Consider the following 26,955-nt stretch of genomic DNA (forward strand, 5'->3'; position numbering starts at 1 on the left):
GGACTAGGCAGAAAAATGGTTTGGCACAGCCAAGAAGGGCTAAAAGGCCTGTTTCTGTGCTGTAATGTTCTATGGTTCTATATATCTTGATTTCAGAAATCAACTCATTCCTTCGTTTTCCTTATCCTAGCTCTTGCACTGAATACCTTAGAAGAGATCATTTAATTAAAAACACTGTCCTTTGTTGAAATCACTTGCATATTTGTAGTCAGCTACTACTAGTTTAAAACCAAAACGTTACTCATAACTGATATGATAAAATTAAACGATGCATCATTTCAAATTAATTCTGAAATACCACAAATTTTGAGGGAGTTTAATTTTGCTATAACTGCAATCCTGAAGTTTGACTTCATGCTCTAGCTGCTGTCAGCAAATGTAAGAAAGAAGTGTTTTTTTTATACTTCATCATGGGGAATTGAGAACTAATATATAGCACGGTGAATATAGGAACACAAAGCAGAGTAAGAAGAGGTTTTTTTCTTTGTGGCCATATATAAAGCAATTGATTATTTTCCTACCTGCTGGGAAACTATATGGATTTGTCCTGACAAAGATAAATGATGTAAACATCGAGAGCTATTGAATACCTCCATCATTCAGAGGCGTGGTGGCCAGTAGCTCTATACAGATAACATTGCAGTGATGCATTTAGCTCAAGTCACACAATTTTACCTTTTTGGTCATTTTTACCCATGATCCTGTAATGTTCCTCGCTCAGCCTAATTGTTCTTATTTAGCCAATTATTAACCTTTACTGTTTGACATGGTTAGAAAAATAGATGCATGGAAAAAGTCCATTCAGTCTTCTGAGTCTACACTATCCATTGATGATCTATTGTAACCCAGTTTAATCTTCTCATGTTACCACCATCAGCTATCCCTAGGTTTTAGCTTTTGCCCGCATGCTCAGGCAAGTTATTATTAACCTGTCAAGCTGCATGTGGGTGGAAGTGGGAGCACGTGAGGAAACCCACACAGCCACAGGGAAGACATTTCAGCTGAACGCAAGATCGTTGAACACGGGTCAGGATAATGCTCAAGATACTGGAACTGTGGAGCAGTAGCTCCAGTTCTGGTCCAAAACTCTCAAAGAATTTAAATACCATTTGAGAAAAAAAATAACTGTAATCCTGCCCAGGTGCAGTGGAGCAGAATTATTCAAGGATTCTGATTGAATTTCTAGCAAAGGTATCCAAAATACCTAGAAATTGAAATTGTGTTAATAGATAAAATTGCCAATGAGAGTGCCTCTTTAATAACACAATCAAAAGGTTATGCAATATTCTAAATCTTATCTGACCAGTTGTTGTGTATTTACTATTTCAGTTATATATACAGTTTGATTAAGCATTCTTTGTTTAAATAATTAATTATGGGTAATATGTAAGAATACTTTAATTGCATATCATCACACTACAACACGATATGTGCGTGCCTCGCTCAAAGTAACCCTGAAACTTGGACTCTCATGCCTTTAGTTGAATTAATTTAATGTTGTGAAGTTACAAACCATAACACCAGTAATCTAAATAATTAGAAAAAGTTATCTTTGGTCAATAATCAGGTGTTTTCAGTAGCAGGAGAGTTTAGGACCAGAGGACACAGCCTCAGAATTAAAGGACGTCTCTTTAGAACAGAGATGAGGAGGTATTTCTTTAGTCACAGAGTTGCAAGTCTGTAGAATTCATTCCCAAAGACAGCTGGGAAAATTTCAAGCAGTGGTTGTTAGTTTTTTGATCAGTAGGGAGGAGAAGGCAGGAGAATGGGATCAAGATGAATCAAGACGCAACAATTAAATCAGCTACAATTGAATAGCGGAGTGGACCTGATGCGCCGAATGGCATAATCTGCTCTTATATCTTATTGTGGTCTTGTGTTTGATGCATATTAATACTTGTTTAAACTTATGAAAAGTTTCATGTTGAACAGAAGTTCTGAGCTGTAAAAATCTGCACCATGATGGACATGGCAGTTTTTATGGAAAACAAAACAATAACCTTGCTGTTGAGTTCATTGCAACTTCAATTCCAAGCTACTTCTGGCAAGCATTCCCTTTGTTCTATTCACCCATTTTGCCCTTCACTACAATTTCAAAATTGCCTGTTTTCTAATGTCCTATTTCTGAAGAAAAGTTATTGACCTGAAATTTTAATGCTGTCTTTTCAAAGAAGCTGCCTGAGCTGCTGAATTTCCAGTATTTTCTTCTTTTATACTTTATCATTTTCAGTGATAGATATATTACAGTTGCTCATATTGAAATCTGCCTGCTGTTTCTTGATGAAATAACATATTATAACTCTTGTTCAGAGGATATGTTCTTTTAGCCTTGATCTTGTGTCAAAATATAGCAAAGAATAGTGACAAGCACTAGCAAGAACAATACTGCAGTAATAATTGACTCCTTTTAGATCATGATTATCTCACCCATACGGGCCGACAGATACCTTTCCTAATTCATGATAATCAGAAACATAATTTACTCCTCGTGCTGGGAATAATTTGGGAAACTATACCTGCCTTTAGGGTTGATAGCAGAAAATCACCACTTGTCCCACTGAAACCATCTCTGTGTTAGAAGCAAGTGAAACGATGCCAGCTTCACGAGTATGATAAAATGTTCAGAACAATTTCCAAGCAGGTCAGATGGTTGGCTTTTGAAGTCACAGTGGTGCAATTTGTGTTACTATTTTAGTCTTGATAACGTTTCCTATGGTGTAATTTTAAACAGAATAATTTTGACCTGACACACTTGTCCCAGTGACAGATAGCAATGCACTTGTAACTGTGCTGGAATAATTCTGTTCCCTTGAGGCAACTGAACACAAAGTTATTTTTATTCATCTTTAATTAATTCAACACTATTCAGTTCGGGAAGTGGCATGTTGGACTACTGTTACAATTTTTTTTGAAAGATTTGAGTGGGTGCAGGTCAATTTCGTGGTCCCATCGCCTTCATTATTCTCCGCTCACTGTTTTATAAGCTCTAAATATATCTCTCACATATGTTCAAAGCCTGGGCTATTTGACCAGACAAGGACAAACTCCCATTGGAGGCCAATGCAAGTGACATCACAGTTAACCCCAGAGATCGAGGAGAACTGCCAGTGGTGTGATGGAGAGACAAGATCAGAGCTGGAGATACTCATATTTGTCCAGGTGAAAAGGAATTGTGCATTGTCTTTAAAAGCTCACCTTTTTCTCCCTCTGCCGATTCTGTCTGATTTCCTGAGTTTGATCAGCAATTTTTGTTTTGCTTTATTTCTCCAATTTTTTCTGTTTTTCATGGCTCAAGAATTGCCTTGGGCCACTAGTGGATCTCTTTCTCTGACAGCATGCAAATGAGCACAAAATAAATGAAAATGAATGGCCTCCTACTTTGTTCATGTGAGAAATTAATGACCAACAGAACTAAACGACCATTCTTTTCCCAAAAATCCAGTGACAGCTAAAGTCACACTTTATGATATTATTGCGAGAAACAGCTGATTTTCTTGGCAACTTCAGGTTAAGCAGGCAATACTGTGACCTCACATTCAACATGAGTGCTACTTTTAAGTCCTAAGAAGGCCGAGGCAGCCTCCTGCCAGATCAGAATTTCTAATGAAGTGAAACACCATAAAATGGGAAAGCAGTGCAATTTTATAACAGACATTTTAACGTTTGCACTTTTGTTACATGCAGCTGGCTTAGAATAACAGATACATGGCATTTTCTGGAGCATTTTGATGAGTTATCTTTTTTTATATTACAAAATCCTTTATTACAAATATCGGTGCTATACAATATATACAAAACAGTGGCAAACACAATTACTGCACTACAAATAGACAATAGACATTACACCAGAATGTTGCGGCCTACTAGAGATGGCTGTGCAAAGTAAGAAGAAAATAGGGCAGATAAATTTAATTGTGAAATTGTAGTCATTAGGATGAAGTTGGGATTATCCAAATTTACCTCAGATGGGCCTTCTGCAAGAAAAGCTAGACTCTTCATATCTAAACCCAGAGAAAAGAGGATGTTGCACCATCAAACACTTCTTTGTCTTTGAATTTGCCCTTGTGTGATCTTCCCTTTAACTGCAGTAGAAAATTGAAATTATTCATACCAACAAAATATGTCCTAAAATAAACCAATAATAATCTATACAGATTATGTTTGAAAAACTAAACATCTATGATTTATTTTCAGTATATGCAAGAGTAAAGCGTTGTGCAGCTTAATATGTGGAGCCGAATTGTTTAGAAGAATTGTCCCTGATGGTATCAGTTCCTGGAACCTGCACTTTAGAGCTGTAGACGCTCATCCCCCTAACAGTATCATTTGTCAGAATTTTGCATGTTATCAATCAGAAATTCATCACAAATTACTAATATACTTTTGGGGATTCAAAGAAATCTATTCATAAACCTTTTGAAAGAGAATGAAAAAAAATCAGAATACTGTAAACTAAACTTCACCCTTACATCTGCAGACTAGAGAAAATCTGCAGATGCTAGAAATCCAAGTAACATACACAAAATGCTGGAGGAACTCAGCAGGCCAGGAAGCATCGATGGAGAAGAGTACAGTCAATGTTTTGGGCAGAATCCCTTCAGCAGGTCTCGGCCAGAAACATCGACTGCATTTTTTTCCCATTGATGCTGCCTGGCCTGTTGAGTTTCTCCAGCATTTTGTGTGTGTTACCTGTACATCTGTTTGTCTCTGCTTGATACCTCTTTTTATCCTTAAAATCTGCAATGATCCCACTCAGCTGTAAACAGTTTGGTCTCTCAAACATATTCTCAGGTCGTTTTTGAAAATTTGGACAGGCAATGGTCAACTGCATCTCCTGAGATAATCCTGCCCCTCCAGTGCAATAGCCTATCAAATACCCTCACTTTATTAGTGACACATAGGCATGATGAAGGGTCAGGATGGAGTGTGGGAAGTTTACCTACAATGAAATGGACAATTCCTGTCAGTACTGCAATAGTTTCTTCATTATTATTTCCAATAAAGATTTGACTTTTTTTTTACTGGTTTCATCCAGTACTTTATCTGTTTTCCTATCATTACTGTCACAATTTTTGAACACTCTTGATAGTAAGAGTGAGTTATTTGGTTCTATTCAATGAAATAACAGTTTATTTGTGATCCTCCTCCACAAGCCTACCCATATCTCTTTGTTCTTTTTGGTTGAAAATGTCAGTCATTAACTGTTGATAATGGAAGAGCATTCCAAACATGTACTACCATTGGCAAGTACAAGTGTTTCTGTAGTGTATTTAATATTACTGTGACACTTGAGTAATCCTGTGTATATAAGCATTCTTGTTCATTTAATTAAATGTTATGTTTGTAACTTCAAAACCTCAAACTAATTTAAAGGAACACACAGGAGTCTGAAGTGCAGGGCTAGCTTCGTCTTTACTTTAAGTGAGGCATGCATGTATCATGTGACAGGGTGATGAACCATAGTTATTTAAACAGACAAGAATGCTTATACATATATATATATATATATATATATATATATACACACACACACACACACACACACACAAGATTACAAATATAACTGAAATGTTAAATGCACAAGAGTTTCCATTCTCTCACCATTTTAAAGTCTTGCTTGCATTTGTAATTTGTGGAGTCACTACTTGTAACTTAATGCTTGGATTCTGGATATCATCCCGGTGGAAAAAAAAATGCTGCCTTCCCTTTAAGACCTGTTTATCCTCACTAAGGTAGGGTTTCCAAAACTGCTTAAATTCTCCTTGTGAATTAGCCATGATTTTGCAGATCATAACTTTAGTGCCCCTGTGCTCCTGTTTTCTAAACATGAAATCATCCACTTCCTTTGATTATTTTCTGTCTTTGTTTTTCATTATATTGTAATATACTCTGATTTATGTATCTTTGAACATCCACTCTTTCTAAAATCTGCCCATTGGGAAAGTATTCTCTTTCTTTGAGGACCACAGTGGATGACTTCAAATATACTTGGATTAAAATTGCACTCACGACAATTTTGCTGGTTCACTTACCCTAATGACCTTTTGTAATTTAATGCTTGCATCCATGTTGCTTGCAGTCCTATCTACAGTATAATGTCATCAGAAGATTTGTACAGTTACATTTCATTGTTATTGTAATTCATTAATAAATATAGCTGACTCCCAATTCAAATTTGAAACCTTGAAACAGGTTGTTGCATAACTTTGCTATCCAGCCAATAAGACTAGTCACGTATTAATTTTACACTCCACCGATTTCCAATCCAAGTTAAAAATTCACCTTGATAAAGGGTCAGTCATTTAAAACTGAAGTGTGTTTAAAAAAAAGTATGTTCTTAAAGGGAGCAAATATCTTGAATTCTCTGTTTCTGGGGTGGAGGAGGACAGATCATTATATTTATTTATGGATAAATATTTGAAAGATTGAGGGAACCAGCATGGAAGAGTTGAGTCCAGCATACAGCACCAATTATCATATTGAATGGTGGGATAGGTTTGAGGGTCCTGGTGACCAGTACTTCATGGTATTATCTTCTTGTGTTGGACTCAGTTCTACAAAGTTCAATTTTAACTATCTGTGTCCATCGAAGGACTTTGCAAAAACATTCTGCAATGTCAGTAGATATCTCACTATCCACGGCTTTAAGGAGGTGAATGAAGTTTCAAAGGATTTCTTAGACTTGACCTATTCTTTACAAGTTCATGCTGGCTCCCTGATCAGCTGAAAATTATCCATGTGTTCATCAGTCTCTCCTTAATTACAGACTCTCATAATTACCCCATAATAAACATTGGCCAACTGGTCTATAATTTCCTGATTCTTTTATTCCCTCCTACAGCTTTTCTTTCTCAAGAGTTACTTCAATGATTTTGCAATCTTAACTGATAGTTGCCAATCCAAGAGAATTTCTTGTTAGGCAATTGGGATCTGATAGGAATAATTTGACCTGATGTGTTTTATTTTTCAGAGCAATTTCTTTTCGTTTAATCTTTTTAAAAAAAAAATCCTTCTTCAGGTACATATGTTCGATTATCACTGGGAGATAAGGAGTGCGTGTGTGTGTGTGTGGGAAACTTCGGCATAGAGTCTTTCAGAACAGGAGCCTTCGTCCCTCCACAAAGGTTGCTGTATACCAAGTGGTCTGTGACACCACCCTCCTTTATAGCTGTGAAGTTTGGGTAACCTACAGCCATCACATCAAGTCCTTGGAGCACTTCCACATAAGCTGCCTTCAGCGCATCCTGGGAATTACCTGGTGTGAGCGGGTGCCTCGCACTGAAATACTTGTAAAGACCAACTGCAGAAGTATTCAGGCCACAATCACCCAGTGTCAGTTGCAGTGGCAGTGGCAGTGGCTGTAATAAGGATGCCCCCATGTCGGCTACCCGGCAGAGTGTTAATACGGCCAGCAACATCATGGTCGACACTCAGCTGGAGAGCCGAAGAAGCGCTGTAAGGATCAGATGAAGAATGCTTTAAGGAAGTACAAGATCAGACCCAAGGACCTGGAGGATGTTGCTGCTGACTGTACCACTTGGTGACAGCTGTGTAGGGACGGGGTTTGTATTCTGGAGATTGAAAGAACAACCAAAAGACAGCAGAACAGAGCCAGGAGAAATGCAGCCATGGTTGCCATCACTACCACCACTACCACATATACATGTCCCACCTTCAATAGAGCTTGTGGGTCCAGGATAGGACTGTATAGTCATCAAAGATCTCACCATTAAAAGAGTGGACGTCGTCATCGGATTTCGATGGAGAACTGAAGGAGGGAGGGAGAGAGAGAGAATGTATGTGTGTGTGTGTGTGTGTGTGTGTGTGTGTAAACTAACTTTGAGGATCACTAGCATCTGCAGGAATAATGTGATAGCCCAGCTTGACCCTGATCTTCCCTTATGTCCTTATCCATATGAATAATGGGGGGTTTAAAACTAGGCAGGGAAGCTTTCCTGGCTTTTGCACTCTGACCAGGTATTGCTACTTATTGTTTACATTTTATTTTTTAAAAGACATTTTCATTAAAAAAACAGGGTTTATGAAAAAGGTGTATTTAATAAAAGAGCAGAATTGCAAGTGTGGGGCATTGCTTTTCCGTTACATCAAGACCTGTCATGCTCAGATTGCACTACTTTGCCCTTTGATATGCCAGAAGGAAGAGCTGATAACAATGTTGTGAGGGAAGTGATGCAGCCAGGCTGTTGGCAGGAAGTGGAGCAAACTCTATCTCTTCATTCAGTGAGATTTAGGTCTATTAGCAAAAGTTTTAATGTTGCTCCATGTGAAAAGAGTAAAGAGGAAAAGTAGAAAAAAAAGTTAAAATATAAAAGTTTAAGACTTATAACAACCAAAAAAAACATACATCCTGAAGAAGGGAAATATCACATATTTAGTTGTTCATTTTCAAGGTAATCTGTGGTCACTAACTGATTAGAATGTTTGGAATTATGATGTAGTGGCCATTATGGAGACTTGGCTGACACCAGGGCAGGAATGGATTCTCAATATTCCTGGATTTCAGTGCTTTAAAAGGGATAGAGAAGAGGGAAAAAGGGAGGAGGGGGGGCATTACTGGTCAGGGATACTATTACAGCTGCAGAAAGGGTGGGTAATGCAGCAGGATCCTCTTTTGAGTCAGTATGGGTGGAAGTCAGGAACAGGAAGGGAGCAGTTACTCTACTGGGAGTATTCTATAGACCCCCGGTAGCAGCAGAGATACCGAGGAGCAGATTGGGAGGCAGATTTTGGAAAGGTGCAAGAATAACAGTGTTGTTATCATGGGTGACTTTAACTTCCCTAATATTGATTGGCACTTGATTAGTTCCAAGGGTTTAGATGGGGCAGAGTTTGTTAAGTGTGTCCGGAATAGATTCCTGTCACAGTATGTTGACAGGCCGGCTGTGGGAATGCCATACTAGATCTAGTATTAGGTAACGAACTGGGTCAGGTCACAGATCTGTTAGTGGGTGAGCATCTGGGGGACAGTGATCACCGCTCCCTGGCCTTTAGCATTATCATGGAAAAGGATAGAATCAGAGAGGACAGGAAAATTTTTAATTGGGGAAGGGAAAATTATGATGCTATAAGGCTAGAACTTGCGGGTGTGAATTGGGTTGATGTTTTTGCAGGGAAACGTACTATGGACATATGGTCGATGTTTAAGGATCTCTTGCAGGATATTAGGGATAAATTTGTCCTGGTGAGGAAGATAAAGAATGGTAGGGTGAAGGAACCATGGGTGACAAGTGAGGTGGAGAATCTAGTCAGGTGGAAGAAGGCAGCATATGTGAGGTTTAGGAAGCAAGGATCAGATGGGTCTATTGAGGAATATAGGGTAGCAAGAAAGGAGCTTAAGAAGGGGCTGAGAAGAGCAGGAAGGAGGCATGAGAAGGCCTTGGCGAGTAGAGTAAAGGAAAACCCCAAGGTATTCTTCAATTATGTGAAGAACAAAAGGATGACAGGAGTGAAGGTAGGACTGATTTAGAGATAAAAGTGGGAAGATGTGCCTGGAGGCTGTGGAAGTGAGCGAGGTCCTCAATGAATACTTCTCTTCGGTATTCACCACTGAGAGGGAACTTGATGACGGTGAGGACAATATGAGTGAGGTTGATGTTCTGGAGCATGTTGATATTAAGGGAGAGGAGGTGTTGGAGTTGTTAAAATACATTAGCACGGAAAAGTCCCCGGGGCCTGATGGAATATTCCCCAGGATGCTCCACGAGGCAAGGGAAGAGATTGCTGAGCCTCTGGCTAGGATCTTTATGTCCTCATTGTCCACGGGAATGGTACCGGAGGATTGGAGGGAGGCGAATGTTGTCCCCTTGTTCTAAAAAGGTAGTAGGGATAGTCCAGATAATTACAGACCAGTGAGCCTTACGTATGTGGTGGGAAAGCTGTTGGAAAAGATTCTTAGAGATAGGATCTATGGGCATTTAGAGAATCATGGTCTGATCAGGGACAGTCAGCATGGCTTTGTGAAGGGCAGATCGTGCCTAACAAGCCTGATAGAGTTCCTTGAGGAGGTGACCAGGCAAATAGATGAGGGTAATGCAGCGGATGTGATCTACATGGATTATAGTAAGGCATTTGACAAGGTTCCACACGGTAGGCTTATTCAAAAAGTCAGAAGGCATGGGATCCAGGGAAGTTTGGCCAGGTGGATTCAGAATTGGCTTGCCTGCAGAAGGCAGAGGGTCGTGGTGGAGGGAGTACATTAAGATTGGAGGGTCATGACTAGTGGTGTCTCACAAGGATCTGTTCTGGGACCTCTACTTTTTGTGATTTTTATTAACGACCTGGATGTGGGGGTAGAAGGGTGGGTTGGCAAGTTTGCAGCCGACACAAAGGTTGGTGGAGTTGTAGATAGTGTAGAGGATTGTAGAGGATTGTGGAAGATTGCAGAGAGTCATTGATAGGATGCAGAAGTGGGCTGAGAAGTGGCAGATGGAGTTCAACCTGGAGAAATGTGAGGTGGTACACTTTGGAAGGACAAACTTCAAGGCAGAGTACAAAGTAAATGGCAGGATACTTGATAGTGTGGAGGAGCAGAGAGATCTGGGGGTACATATCCACAGATCCCTGAAAGTTGCCTCACAGGTGGATAGGGTAGTTAAGAAAGCTTATGGGGTGTTAGCTTTCATAAGTCGAGGGATAGAGTTTAAGAGTCGCGATGTAATGATGCAGCTCAATAAAACTCTAGTTATGCCACACTTGGAGTACTGTGTCCAGTTCTGGTCGCCTCACTATAGGAAGGATGTGGAAGCATTGGAAAGGGTACAGAGGAGATTTACCAGGATGCTGCCTGGTTTAGAGAGTATGGATTACGATCAGAGAGTAAGGGAGCTAGGGCTTTACTCTTTGGAGAGAAGGAGGATGAGAGGAGACATGACAGAGGTGTACAAGATATTAAGAGGAATAGACAGAGTGGACAGCCAGTGCCTCTTCCCCAGGGCACCACTGCTCAGTACAAGAGGACATGGCTTTAAGGTAAGGGGAGGGAAGTTCAAGGGGGATATTAGAGGAAGGTTTTTCACTCAGAGAGTGGTTGGTGTGTGGAATGCACTGCCTGAGTCAGTGTTGGAGGCAGATACACTAGTGAAATTTAAGAGACTACTAGACAGGAGGAATTTAAGGTGGGGGGTTAAATGGGAGGCAGGGTTTGAGGGTCGGCACAACATTGTGGGCCGAAGGGCCTGTAATGTGCTGTACTATTCTATGTTCTATGTTTAAAACAGTAGGTATGCCATTAATTACCAGTTACATCTTAGTAGTTATTTTAATAGGACAATTAATGTACCAATGCAACATCTTCATATAAATCACTACAAGGTAAAGAGGAAAATGCTGTCTCTGTACACACATTATCCATTAATTCATTGCTTTGAGATTCCAGCCAAACTGGACATTCATAATTTTATATTTTGCTGTAATCCATATTTTAACCACAAATTTTGAGCCAAGCTTTCCACACATTTTGGAAAGCTAGCAGTCTGTATAAATACAAATGCAATAATGAGCTCTATCAACTAATTAACATTGTATTATTAGTATATTAATATTATTCCTTACAATCTCAGAAAAGCTAATTACAACAAAATTGTTTGTTTTTTATGTACAAACCTATGCAGTTGGAATAGTAAATGATATCATTAAATATGTTGTAAATTCTGTTATTAGCAAAACAAGTAAATTATGCTCCTACTTCCATGAATGAGATTCTATCATTGTTGTTATCTTAAACAGTCCCCAAGGATTAAGGATGATGTCTTTTCCACTATTGTAGTTTTGAAGAGATAGATAAAGACCTATTGATGTTTGATGGAGTGGGTTGGTAGATTGGGAGGGGGCCTATTCTTTTGACCATTTACACTTAGCTTCAGTGTGCAAAGTTCTCAATAATGCACTTGATGTTCCTCACAGACAGGAGAAAATCTGCAGATGCTGGAAATCCGAGCAACACACACACAATTCTGGAGGAACTCAGCAGGACAGTCAGCATCTATGGAAAAGAGTACAGCTGATATTTTGGGCTGAGACCATTTATCACGATTGGAAAAAAAGATGAGGAGTCAGAGTAAGAAAGTGGGCGGAGGAGAGGAAGAACTACAGAGTGATATGTGAAACTGGGAGAGGGGTAAGGGTGTAGTAAAGAGCTGGGAAGTTGATTGGTGAAAGAAGTACAGGGCTGGAGAAGGGGGAATCTGACAGGAGAGGACAGAAGCCCATGGAAGAAAGAGAAGGAAGAGGAGCACCAGAGGGAGATGAAAGGCAGGTAAGGAGATTAGGTGAGAGAGGGAAATGGGAATGGGGAATGGTGAAGGGGAGGTAGGGGGCATTACCGGTATATTTGGGAAATTGATGTTCATACCATCAGTTCAGAGGCTACACAGACAGAATATAAGCTGTTGCTCCTCCAACCTGGGTGTGGCCTCATCGTGACAGTAGAGGAGGCCATGGACTGACGAGTCAGAATGGGAATGGGTGGTGGAATTAAAATGGATGGTTCACCACCAATTTAAATATTTGTGGGCTGGGAATTCCCAGGAGTCTCTGGGAATAAATTGCAGTTTCAAGGAGGTTTTAAACATATCCTGAATTAATTCTTCTGTCTAGCTGGTAATGCTATGACTCTGCTTGGGATGGAAAGTCAGATGTTTAGAACACATGTGGTGTGAATTGCACATCAGAATTGGTTAAATATAGTGAGGGACTCAGCACAGAAGATATTAGGCTCCCGCAGTTTGTTGATGATAGTTCACTTTTCCTTGCACTGTGTTTGGAGGGTTTTCTGGAGACTGGGTTGGTGGTATCTTTCCAGTGCTCTGAGGTATCTGCTATAGGGACTCAGTCTCCAAAACATTTAGGAACCTTTGCAAGTCAGTTGATTACCAGCTTTGTGCTAGATGTAAAGTGTCAGTTTTCAAACAATTTTTTCTTTAATTCACTAAAGATGTGTTTGTGCAGTGAACGTGACAGTGAATTTCATTATTGAAAGTGAGCTCCTGGTATTGGAAGGTTGATCAGTTTTTTCCAAAATCTCAAGAAACTTTTTCTCCGAAGACAGTATTGTACAGTGGAAGCAGGAAGGTACAGGACCTTTAACGGGTAGTCATGAGATGGAAGACCCACTTTACAGTGAGGACAACATGTTAAAATTCAAGCATCATAGGCATGCAGTAACTCATTACCTGAAGTTGAAGTTCATGTTCATAACTCCCAAAAATTTTCACATTATATATAGTATGTCACTGATAACACACTCAGTGGCAACTTTATTAGGAAGCTCCTGTAGCTAATAAAGTAGGCATTGGGTGCATATTCACGGTCTTCTGCTGCTTTAGCCCATCCACTTCAAGGTTTGACCTGTTGTGTATCCAGAAATGCTCTTCTGCACTCCACTGTTGTAACATGTGGTTATTTGAGTTACTGTCACCTTTCTTTCTGCTTGGCACAACCATGGTGGGTCCAATCAGCAAGAGTCAGCTTACAGAGAGAAGGTGTAGCAGCTAACGGATTGGTGCAGAGCCAACAACCTGTCTCTTAAGGTAAACAAAACAAAAGAGATGGTTGTTGACTTCAGGAGGGCACAGAGCAACCACTCCCCACAGAACATCTACGGCTCTTTGGTAGAGATCGTAAAGAGCACCAAATTTCTTGGTGTTCACCTGACGGAGAATCTCACCTGGTCCTTCAACACTAGCTCCATAGCAAAGAAAGCCCAGCAGCATCTCTACTTTCTGCGAAGGCTGAGGAAAGTCCATCTCCCACCCCCCATCCTCATCACATACTACAGGGGTTGTATTGAGAGCATCCTGAGCAGCTGCATCACTGCCTGGTTCGGAAATTGCACCATCTCGGATCGCAAGACCCTGTGGCAGATAGTGAGGTCAGCTGAGGATCATCGGGGTCTCTCTTCCCGCCATCACGGACATTTACACTACACGCTGCATCCGCAAAGGAAACAGCATTATGAAGGACCCCTCGCACACCTCATACAATCTCTTCTCCCTCCTGCCATCTGGGAAAAGGCTCTGAAGCATTTGGGCTCTCACAGCCAGACTATGTAACAGTTCTTCCCCCAAGCTATCAGACTCCTCAATACCTGAAGCCTGGACTGACACCTTGCCCTGTTGTCCTGTTTATTATTTATTGTAGTGCCCGCACTGTTTTTGTGCACTTTATGTAGTCCTGTGAAGGTCTGTGTCTAGTGTAGCTTCCTCTGTTTTTTTTTACGTAGTTCAGTCTAGTTTTTGTACTGTGTCATGTAACACCATGGTCCTGAAAAACGTTGTCTCATTTTTACTATGTACTGTACCAGCAGTTATGGTCCAAATGACAATAAAAGTGACTTGACTTGACTTGAACCAGTCTGGACATTCTCCATTGACCTCTCTCACTAACAAGGCATTTTTTCCCACTGAACTGCCACACACTGGATGTATTTTGTTTTTCATACCATTCTCTGTAAGCTCCGGAACAGTGGTTCCTAACCTGGGGTCCACAAACCCCTTGCTTAATGGTATTGGTCCATGGTATAAAAAAGGTTGTGAACCCTTGCTCTAAAGACTGTAGTGCATGAAAATCCCATGAGATCAGAAGTTTCTGAGATACTCAAGCCACACTGTCTGGCACCAACAAGCATTCCACAGTTAAGGTTACTTAGATCACAATTCATCCCCATTCTGTTGTTCAGTCTGAACAACAGCTGAACCTCTTGACCATATCTGCATACTTTTATGCATTGAGTTACTGCCACATGATTGGCTGATTAGATATTTGCAATAATGAGCAGGTGTACAGGTGTATCTAAAAAGCAGGTGACGGAGTAAAAATCTGATTCTGGATGTGTCAATGGAAGTATACATGTTGGTAGCGAAGTGTATGTCATGCTTACGGGGCATAGAGCATAAGAGCTGGAAGTCATGTTGCAGTTGTATGACATATTTGACACACTACGCTTGGAGTATTGCATGTAGTCAAGACTCACCATTATAGGAAGGATGTAGAGGGTATAGAAGAGGTTTTCAAGGAAACTGCCTGTATTAAGGGGAATGGGCTATGAGGTGAGATTGGATCATTTGGTTTGTTTTCTCTGGAGTGCTAAAAGCTGAGGTGTTGTGTATTTAATATTTCAGTAAAACTGAAAATACATTCTTTGATTAATCATTCATTGTTGATATAATTAATTATGGGTTATATGTAAGAAGCACGTGGATGGTATACGTCATTAAGCCACCATGTCATATGTGTGAGTCTCATTAAAAGAAAAGGAAAACTAGATAGCCATGCTTCCCAGCTCCCAGGTTTTTATTTTTGGATTCAATTTTGGAATTACAAAACTTGACAATGGTGACGAGGTAATTTTGAAACAAACCTGAGAGGATTACCTACCCGATGATGCACAACATGTTTTTATTTGAAATGGAAGAGAGACATTCCAGATAAAAAAAAATTGCAGTACATTCTTTTTCTTTGCAAGGGGATGTTCCAGTTTTAAAAAGAATGTATGCAGGGAATGGACAAAAAACATGTGTTCGTAAACAGTGAGTAAAGGTGATAATAATAATGAATTAAAAAAAGCATAAATGTCTGGCTACATCAGAATGATACGTGTTAATTTGCAGAACAGGTAACTGGATGATGTACACTAAACAAATTGAGCAGTATTTTGAAGGAAATGAAATAGCCAATGAAAAGTGAGTGCCTGTGCTACTGAGTGCAATAGATGGAAAAACATACAGGTTGCTTAGGAGTTTAACTGCTCCAAGCAAACCAGCCTAAATGAGGTTTGTTGATATTGTGAAAGTAATGTCAGAACATTTAGAACCAAAACCATTGGTGATTGCAGAATGCATTATATTTCATAAGTGGAATCAAAAGTAAGGGAAGTCCATTTTTGCTTATGTAGCTGAATTGATGAAATTGCCCAAGCATTATCAGTTCAGTGATAGGCTTAATGGTGCACTGAGAGATCATTTAGTTTGTGGAATCTTACAAGAAATCATTTAAAAATGGCTCTTAACTGAAGCACAACTCTCATTTAAAAGAACAGTTGAAATTGCTGTATCAATGGAAACAGCAACCAGAGTTGTAGTTGAATTGCAGTCAGGAATGAAAGTAGGTGTGACAAAATTGCAATCTTTAAACAAAAGCCTGCCTGGCCAATCAATTTGTGTTACTGTTGTGGCAGGGGCTCACCACACCAGACCAATGCAGGTTTCAAAACAAAAGGTGTGGAAATACAACAAAGTTGGGCACCTACAAAGAGCCTATCAGGAAGAGAAAAATAAATATACTGGACAGAAAAGAGAAAAAGATAAAATTACAAGTTGCGGTTTCAAAAAGAGCAGTAATCTATATGCTTTTGATGGAAAAATCTGATAAAGATGAGAATGACACCAGACTAGGTAGCCTTTAGCTTTACCATGTGAAAATTAGCAAGAGACAAACAATATGGCTTACACCAGATGTGGACGATAAATTAACTAAAATGATGTGAACCCTGGCTTGGCTATTTATTTCAGTCATTCCACAAAATGAGTTTGAACGACATTTGAAAGATATTGAACTGAAGCCTGCAGATATCCAGCTGCCGGAGAAAAGATAAATCCTGTGGGAATTACATTTGTAACAATGAAATGCAACAGCCAACAACCCACATTGGGCTTGTATATAGTAAAATCAGGAGGGCCAACATTGTGAGGCTGTGATTAGCTGAGACAACGAAAGCTTGATTGGAGATCCATCCACCATTTGCATGCCACATCCCCTGCAATAGAGTCAACTGAAAACAAGTTAAGAAATGTTCTGGATAATCCCACAGCAATGTTGAAGGATGGCATTGAAAAACTCAAAAAATATGAAGGGTATAATAGTGTTAAACAAAAACGCCACACCCAAGTTTTACAAAGCCTAACTAGTTCCTTATACCATCTGTGCTAGAGTAGTCAGTGAGCTAGATCACATGTAGAATGAAGGAATTCTTTCCAAGGTTGAGTGAGCCCATGGGCAACAACAGTTATTCCATCAGCCAAGAAGGATATGATTGTCAAGACCTGCGATGATTGCTAGACCTGGATGACATCATTGTTACTAGTGGGGAGATCCAAAATCTCAAGAAAGTGATAAAAAGATTAGAAGATTATGGTCTCAGAGCATGATGTGACAAGTGTGAATTCTTCAAACCGATTATCACTTACTGCGGTCACACCATTGATGTACAAGAATTTACACAAGTGTGTTGCAAAAATTCAAGCAGTGGTGGATACCTCAAGACCAAAGGATCTGTCATAGTTATGGTCCTTTTTTAGGATTTATCAATTACTGTTACAGCTTCCTGCCAAACAGGGTTACTATGCTCCACCCCTTGACCTCTTTACTAGAGATTGGGAAGAAATGACAATGGACAAAACTGTGTGAGGTGGCTTTCCAAAAGGCATAGGAAATAGTGATGTCAGACATTCTATTCCCACATTATGATACACATCATCCAGTGAAGATTGGTTGTGATGCTTCAACTTATAGTATAGGTGCAGTCATGTCACATGTTATGAGTGATGGAAGTGAATGACCCATAGTCTTTGCATCATGTACCCTTACTGCTGCAGAGAAGTAAGATTAATGGAGAGGATTTGAGTCTGGTTTGGTGTGTAAAATGTTTCAACCTGCATGAGAGAGACCTTACCCTCATTACTGGTCATCAATCATTTGTATTCATTTTCAAGTCACAGAAGGGTGCAGCAGCATGAATGCAGAGCTGGGCTCTGTTTCTTGGAGGACATAATGACAAGATTGATTTCAAGAGCATGACTAATGATGGAAATGTTGATGGATTGTCCAATTTACCCTTGGAAAAGGAAATACTTGAAAATTTACAGAAGAGGTCACTCCTCTTGACATACTCGCCCTAATTAATTTAAAGTCTTAGCATTATGACAGAGAAGATCCAAGGGGAAACCAGATAAGACTCTGCAGTGTCTCAAGTCTGCATGGCAACTGAAAATGGCTGGAATGTGCAGCAGAAATTCCAGCTCCCCCATTTTTACCAACGCTGGGATGAACCCACCCTCAATGGGGATTGCGTTATGTGGGATTGAGAGTTGATGTGCCATCCAAGTTGAAAACTACAGTGTTGGAGGAGCTACAAGCTGGTCACAGGGACAAGGCCAAAATGAAAGTGTTTCCTCAAAGCTTTGCCTGGTAGTCTGGAATAGATCAGCAGATTCAGCAGCTTACCCTATACTGATCAACTGCCCAGATGATGCCAAGAGCAGTACCTCTCTATTCCTGGGAATGGTCTGTATTATTCTGGGAGAGGATTAAGTGGAGTTTGACAAACCGTTCTTGGGCACAAATGTCTTGGTAGCAGTGGATGCAGCTACAAAGAGGCCAAAAGCCTATCCTCAAGGATTGGTGTTCCAGAACACTTAGTCAGCAACGATGGATCACAGTTTGTTGTTGAACAGTTCTGGTCATTCTGAAAAATAATGGAATAAAACATATTCCATCTGCACTGTATCACCCAGCTACAAATGGTTTGACAGAAATGTTTGTCCAGGGTTTAAAGAACACAATACAAGCAAGGGCAGCAGAACACACTACAAGGACAATGAATCAGAAGTTTGCTAATTTCCTCTTGCATTTGCAGTGCTGCACACTCCACAACCAACAACTCACCAGCTATGCTGTTTCTGCCTTGCCCTCGTGCTCAGATCTGCTCAATCCCAATGTCAGGAGGAGTACGCAGGACAAACAGCTGAGACAAATTGAGGACTCCTCAGTCACGGAGGTTCGATGTTTCGCTCCAGGTCAAGCAGTCCTGGTGAGGGACTATAGAAGTGTTCAAAAGTGGCTACCTGGAAAGATTAAGGACAGAACTAGACCACACTCCTTCTCAGTGGCGATTGCAACTGATGTCATGTAGAAATAATACATCAATCAGTTCAAGAGAGCAATTGTTAGAGAAGGAAGGTGTCCAGAGCTGTCAGAACCACTTCCACTAGTCCCAGAGTCAACTCTTACATCCACTACAGAAGAGGCCTCAGAACCTAAGATTATTTCACACCCAGAAGTCTCACCTGACAAGCAGAGTGACCCCTACACCCCTACACCCTGTCTGTCAGGAAAGACGTTATCCTACACAGTGGTTAAATGTTTAGAACAAGAAAGTCTGCAGATGCTGGAAATCCAAAACCACACATACAAAATGCTGGAGGAACACAGCAGGCCAGGTGGCATCTATGGCAAAGCATAAATAGTTGACATTTTGGGCTGAGACCCTTCATCAGGACTCTAATCCTTAAGCCTGATTGACACAATTTAAAATTTGCTATGCTGTGGATGTCTATATAATAGTTGTATTCTATAGTATTTGTGTGTGTGCGTGTGTGTTTATAGCTGATTAGGGAGGAATGCTGTGTATTAATTATTTTGTAATATTTGAGTGATTTTATAAATATATTTGATTAAACATTCTTTTCTGTTTACATAATTCATTAAGTGTTATATGCAAAAAATACATGAATGACATATGTCATTATGCCACCACATCATATGTGCATACCTTACTAAAATAAAAGGAAAGTAAAGCTAATTAGACCTTTTTTCTGGATCCCATGTTTTCTTTCAATTAGTTTTTGGAGTTGCATAACATAATAGAGGGAGAACATGATATAAGCTTATAAAATTATCAGATAGGCTAAGCAGCCAGAATCTTTTTCCCGGAATATTAGAAGTCATACATTTAAGGTTTGAGGGGAAAAGTTTAAAGGGGAAGAGAGAGGCAGGAATGTTTTACACAAAGTGGTAGGTGCTTGTAATACAACCATGGGTAGTAGTAGAAGTAGATAAGATGGTGTTGTTTAAGACGCATACCATTTAATCAGATAGGCACATGAATATGCAAGATATGGATCATGTGCAGGCAGATATGATTAAGTTGGCATCATGCTGAGCATAGACATTGTGGACATTGTGATCATACTGTAAGTGTTTTTCTGAAAGTTTATGGTTTGTGAATGGTTAGACTCAGTTCCTATCACAGTTAAATTCATCCTTCCTCGAATTCCGTTTTAATAAGTGACACTAGAGGGTATGATAGTGAAAAAAATATTCAATATGGACAATTAGACAGTGCAAAGCTGCCTTAAAGTAGGACTACTTGTTTAATAAACTATCTTGAATCTAGATAAGTAGGTATATTTAATAAATAATAATGGATATGGTTACCACTGAAATACTTATTAAGGAGATAGTCAAAATGTTTATAGCACTTTTTGTCAGATCTTCAGCAATGGCTACAGACCTGTTTTTGATTTGGTGTCCTGGTGTTTGAACAGAAAATGCTGAATATCCCTATCAGTTAATGTTTTGCTTAAGGAGAGAAACTGATAATAATCCTTCCTAGCTGCCTTTCGTCATTTCAGGCTTCAGCAATATTTCTCTGCTTTAATGATCATTGCTAATATTGCAGAGTAATATGGACATTAGTGTCTTACAGAAAGTGGATGAATAAGTAGCCACGTAACCTATTAGTAGTAGGCTTAGATTGGAATGTAAATGTTCATATTGGGTTTTCAGAAGGCCTCTGTCAAGGTGCCACGCATGAGGCTGCTTAACAAGCTGCAAGCCCATGATATTACAGATAAGATTCCAGCATGGATTAAGTAGTGGGTCATTGGCAGGAGTGGGAATAAATGGATTCTTTTCTGGTTCCACAGGGTCTGTGTTGGGACTGATTGTTACGTTATATGTCAATGATTTAGATGATGGAATTGATGGCGTTGTTGCAAAGTTTGGAGACAATATAAAGATGGGTGGAGGGACAGGTAGATTTGAGGAAGTAAAGAGGCTACAGAAGTACTTAGGTGGATTAGGAGAACGGGCAATGAAATGGCAGATGGAATACAATATCGGGGAATGTATGATCATGCACTTTGGTGGAAGAAATGAAAGGATTGACTATTTTCTAAATGGAGAGAAAATTCAAAAATTCAAGGCACAAAGGAACTTGGGAATCCTTGTGAATAATTCCCTAAAGTTTTATTTGCAATGTGAACTTGTGGCGAGGAAGGCAAAGGCAATGTCAGCATTCATTTCAAGAGGACTAGAATATAAAAGCAAGGATGCAATGTTGAGACTTTATAAAGCATTGGTGAGACCTCACTTGCAATATTGTGAGCCGTTTTGGGCCCCTTATCTCAGAAACGATATGCTGAAACTGGAGAGGGTTTTAAGAAGGTTCAAAAAATGATTTCAGGATTGAATAGCTTGTTATATGAAGAACATTTGATGGCTCTGGGACTGTATTCACTTGAATTTAGAAAAATGAGGCAAGACCTAATTGAAACCCATTGAATGGTGAAAGGTCTTGATAGAGTGGATGTAGACAGGATGTTTCCTATGGTGGGAGAGTCTAAGATCAGAGGACACAGCCACAGAATAGAGGGGCTTCCTTTTAAAATGAAGATGAGGAGGAATTTCTTTAGCCAAGCAATAGTGAAGCTATGGAATTCTCTGCCACAGGCAGCTGCAGAGGCCAAGTCTTTATGTATACTTAAGGCAGATGTTGATATGTTCTTGACTGATCAAAGGACAAAGGGATCCAGGGAGAGGGCAGGAAATTGGGGCTGAGAGGAAGATTGGATCAGTCATAATGAAATAGTGGAGCAGACTTGATGGGCCAAATGGCTTAATTCTGCTTCTATATCTTATGATCTTACGGTCTTAATTATAAACTTGGGTAGTGGTAACAGATTAGTCCTTAGTGGTACATCAGACCCAAATTTCCGGTGCATTGCTTTCAATGAAAGATCAATTATTGGTAATTTTCCATCTCAATTAAAGTTAAAATCACTGTAATCTTCCAGCTCCCAACACTCTTGTATGGAATTCATTATGTGTTCCACAATAAAAGGGAAGATTTAATCCAAATGCTTTAGCTAATGTGCAGATGCTGGCAAAAACATTGCCAAAGGAACGTGGCAGCATCGAATGTATGATGCTGTATAGGGGTTCCCAACCCGGACCCCTTGCTTTATGGTATTGGTCCTTGGCAGAAAAAGGTTGAGGGTCCCTGCTGTAGAATATGATTCAAAGAAGACCTGGTAATCAGTGAATAATTATTTAAATTGGTTATTTTCTAGCAACGCACTCATCCAAAAAGTAATTGGTTGATGTTCAGAGATAAATGCCATCTGCTGCAATACAGTAATAAAAAAGGCTTTCCAAAGTAATTATTGTGAATCAATAAAAAGGTATCTATCAAAAAGTAATGCATTGCAGATGGTGGGGATCTAAGGTAAGGTCTACAGCAAAGTGAGAGAGGCCTCTAGAGGTCAGAATTGACCATGGAGGTTGCATACTGGCTGTCCACAAATGGGGAGTAGAATATGGCGAGCAAGTTGTTCCCCATGTAGCAGGCTCCCCCTCTCCAGGAATCTGGTGAAATCAAAGGAACAGCAGCGTTACAGGAGTGCCAGTAAGCATTGAACTCAACATAGGACTGCCTTTGGGAGTCCAGTTCTGAATTTTTCCCTCGGGGTATACTCCTGAAGCCATCCCCATGAGTGGATATAGCCGCAGGTCAGCAGAGGCTTGAGATCAGATTTTCTTTTTCCTCGGTGATCTGCCAACAATGGCTGTCGAGCCCCATCTGCCCCAAGTGACTGGATTTAAGGTGCCTGCAACCTGCCTTTGCTCCTTCCTCTGTCAGTAGAGACAGTTCCACCAAGCTTAGTAGGTTGTCAGAGGCTATTTGAGGTGAACACCATTTGAGAGCATTTAATAGGTAGTGGGAGCTTGTTCTCACTACTACCTCTGGCAATAACAAACTTAGCAAGTAAGGCAGAATATGTAGAGATAGTTTTCTTGTTTGATGTCCTTTCGTCAGAACTAAAATTTAAAAGACTCCATTAATTGTTTGAACTCTTCAATAATAAAGCAAGTGATTGACTTAACGAAGTTCATTTAAATAAAAGCCCACAAAAGTACAAGATAACCAATCTAAAAAATCGGCTATGATGTTCAGAAATATGAGATAAATAGTTTGTAAATATTCTCTGATGAATCATATAGATTATGTGTTGGAAAAAATGCAAATATTAGTTTGATCAACAAAATCAAACCAATGATTCAGAAAGGGAAGCAAGCGAAAGAGAAATATTTTGGTCTTACTTGTCACTATTGTAAGAAAACTGGACACATTATGGCTAATTGTTCCGTCTTGAAGAAAATGGCCTAAAGCTGTAATTCCTGGAAATGGGTAAGATCATTGCCATTCACTTCCTGCCCTATGAGCTCATAGGTTTGGAACAGGTGCTCCCTACTCAGCATTTCTCAGTCGTTCGGAGAGATAACCGATCCAATTGTAAACCTAACTTTGTATTTCCACTTCTCATAAACTTCTACCCCTTGCTTATCAGGAACCCATGTACCCCTCCAATGGTTCTGTCCCACTGTCATGTTCAACTGGTGTGACCTTCTTCAAAAGGGCATCAATCGTATTGGTGTCCAAGAAGAGCATGGTGATCTGCCTCACCAGCTATTGTCCATTAGCACTCACATCTACTGTGATGAAGTGCTTTGAGAGGTTTTTCAAGGCTAGAATTAGCTCCCACCTGAGCAAGGACCTGGGCCCACTGCAATCTGCCTACCCCCACAATAGGTCTACAGCAGACACAATCTCACTGGCTCTCCACTCAGCCTTGGATCACCTGTTTATTGATTACAGCTCAGCATTCAGCACAATCACCACTTCAGTACTAATCAATAAGTTTCAAAACCTGGGTGTCTCTACCTTCCTCTACAACTGGACCATTAACTCAGGAAACCACAGTCAGCACAGATTAGAAATGACATCTCCTTCTCGCTGGCCATCAACAGGGGTGAGCCTCAAAGATGCATGCTTAGCCCACTGTTCTATTCTCTCTGCACTCATGACTGTGTGGCTAGGCTTAGCTCAGATGACTTCCATAAATTTGCCAATGAGACAACTGTTGAAAACAGAATCTGAGATGGTTATAAGGAGGTGCATCGCAGAGAGATAGATTGGCTAGTTGAGTGTTGTCACTACAACAACCTTGCACACACGTCAGTAAGATCAAGGATTATGGGCATCAGGAAGGGGAAATTAGGAGAACATACACCAGTCCTCACTGAGCGGACTGCCGTGAAAACTGTGAGCAGCTTTAAGTTCATAGGTGTCAAAAACTCTGAAGCACTATCCTGTGCACAACATACTAAAGTAATTATGAAAAAGACAAGCCTGTGGCTGTAGTTCATTAGGAATTTGTGGAGATTTGGTATGTCACCATAGATTAGTAAATGTCTACCGATGAACCATAGAGAGCATTCTGAATAGATGCATCGCTGCCTGGTATGGAAACTCTATTGCACACAATCAAAAAAAATCTGCAAAGGGTTGTAACTCACCCAGCTCGATCATGGGCACTGACTTCCCTACCATCTAGGACACCTTCAAAAGGCTATGTTTCAATAAGGCAGCATGCATCATTAAGGACCATTACCATTCAGGACATGCCTACCATAAAGCAGGAGGTATAGGAGCATACAGACACACTTAAATACTTTAGAAACAGCTTCTTCCCTTCCATCAGATTTCTGAATGGTCCATAAACATACCTCTTATTGCACAATTTATTTATGCTGTATATTTCTTATTGTAACTTGCAGTAATTTTTTAATGTATGGCACCATACCTCTGCCACGAAACAACAAATTTCATAGCATGCGGCATGTCGGTGATAATAAACCTGATTCTGATTTTAGACTGTTTTATCCAAACAGATGGACAGCAATACTGATAGACTGCTGTAATGACAAATTGTCTTTGGATGAGATGTTGAACTGAATCATAAATTCAGTGTAGCCTTCCATTTGGCCAAAGTTTATTCCTCATTATTGTTTGAGTGGTCTTTCTTTGCATGGCCTGAATGGCATGTTTCCCAAGGTGTAAAGTTTTTACATGACTTTAGGCAAAGACTAGCATGCTAAATGAGCAAAGGTGTAATATTTACAGCCAATGTCTCTCCAGGTTCTTGTAGTGAAGTAAGATCATAAGAAAGTTAGTGTGTCATGCAGTAGTATTCCAAGGGCTGCTCGTACAATGAGGACCTGCACGGTGGTTATTGCTTGTATAGAAATACAAGTTGGGTTGTCATAGAATGCTTTCACCCTTGTTAATATCTTACCTATCTTCTCTGCCGAATAGCGCGAAACAATTTTGTATCGCTATTTAAGCATGTCAGAGTCTTTGTCTGCATTAGATCCCTCCTGGCAGAGTGAATCGCCTTGGTTTATGAGCACAGCATATCACTGTAACGAGGAACTGCATGCTTTGTATCTCATTCCCCTGAGGGTAATGAACATGAACATTTTATAATGCACTGAGATTCATGGGTACTGAAATGCCAAAATTAGAGCTGACAATTTATCTGATACTACTGAATGTTTTTAGACCATAAGAACATGACACATAGGAGCAGAATTAGCCATTTAGCCCATCGAGTCTACTCCATCATCCAATCATGGCTGATTTACTTTTGATCTCAATCCTATTTTCCTGCTTTCTCCCAGTAGCTTTTGATGCCCTTACTAATTAAGTACCTACCAAACTCCGCTTTAAATAGACCCAATGACTTGGCCTGAATAGCTGTGTATTGCAATGAATTCCACAGATTCATCAACCACTTGGTAAAAAAATTCCAGCTGATCTCTATTCTAAGGAGCTATCCTTCTATTCTGAGACTGTGCCCTCTGGTCCTAGAAACTCCCACTATTGGAAATATCCTCTTCACATTCACTTTATCTAAGCCTTTCAATATTCTCTAGGGGTCAACAAAATCTTTCTTCATTCTTCTAAACTCCAGCAAGAACAAGCCCAGAGCCATCAAATGCTTCTCATATGTTAATCTTTTCATTCTCAGGATTATTCTCTTAAACCTCTTCTGTACCCTCTCCAGTTCCAGCACATCCTTTCTTAGATATGGGGCCCAAAATTGCTCATAATGCTCCAAATGTGGTCTGACAAATGCTATGTAAATCCTCACTATTTCATATATTCCAGTCTTCTTGGAATGAAGACAACTATTGCATTTGCCTTCCTGACTATTATCCCAATCTGCAAGTTAGACATCAGTGAATCAGCCACTTAGACTCCCATGTCTCTTTACACATCCAATTTCTGAATTTGTTCCCCATTTAGAGAACACACTACCTCTTTATTCCTTATACTACGGTGCATTATCATACACTTCCCTCTGCTATATTCCATCTGCCTCTTCTTTGCCCATTTTTCCAATCTGTCCAAGTCCTTCCGCAGACTCTCTGATTCCTCAACACTACCTGCCCCTCCACCTATCTTTGTATCTGCAAACCTGGCCACATAGCCATCAATTCTGTCATCCAGATCATTAACATATCACATGAAAGCGAGCAAGCCAATACTGACCCCTACAGAACACCACTCATCATCAGCAGCCGACTAGGACGGGCCCTTTTTTATTCCCATTCTTTGTCTTCTGCCAGTCAATTAATCTTTTGCATTTATTGTATATATGTTGGACCAGGGGATTGTTCACTGACCTCAACTCATGAACTTGCATGGAGAGAGAGAATTTGAAGCCCTGCTCTGCTTCCGACATCAGCATGTTGCCACTATCTAAGCTTAAACTTTTGATAGTGAACATGTATTTATTATGATTGACCATAATTCTGTTTTACGGGAATAATAATAGTAGCTTGCTAGCTTGACTTAAAGGGAAAACAATCTAAAGTTTTAAAATTCACCACTCTAAAATTTCCTAGATATTGCTTATTTCAGCAGTATCCTTAGAAATTTTCTTTTAGTTCTTCATGACATGTCAGAAAAAATACATTAAGACTAGATTGCTTTTCTAAATGTTTTTGATATAAGGACAGATTGGTTTCCAGATA

The 26,955-nt window shown here is 39.9% G+C and overlaps 1 protein-coding gene and 1 long non-coding RNA gene across 2 annotated transcripts in view; one reads left to right on the forward strand and one right to left on the reverse strand.

Moving 5' to 3' along the window:
* Window positions 1–6,075, reverse strand: part of LOC132395650 (uncharacterized) — a 30,576-nt gene extending 24,501 nt beyond the window's left edge. Inside the window, exon 1 of the long non-coding RNA XR_009512702.1 lies at window positions 6,033–6,075. This is a non-coding gene — a long non-coding RNA (uncharacterized LOC132395650). The remainder of the gene's footprint in view (window positions 1–6,032) is intronic.
* The window catches only part of gabbr2 (gamma-aminobutyric acid (GABA) B receptor, 2), a 973,371-nt gene that overhangs the window by 395,378 nt on the left and 551,038 nt on the right, over window positions 1–26,955 (forward strand). The window lies entirely within an intron of this gene.

The sequence above is a fragment of the Hypanus sabinus genome, chromosome 6, assembly GCF_030144855.1.
Source record: "Hypanus sabinus isolate sHypSab1 chromosome 6, sHypSab1.hap1, whole genome shotgun sequence".
NCBI lineage: Eukaryota > Metazoa > Chordata > Chondrichthyes > Myliobatiformes > Dasyatidae > Hypanus > Hypanus sabinus.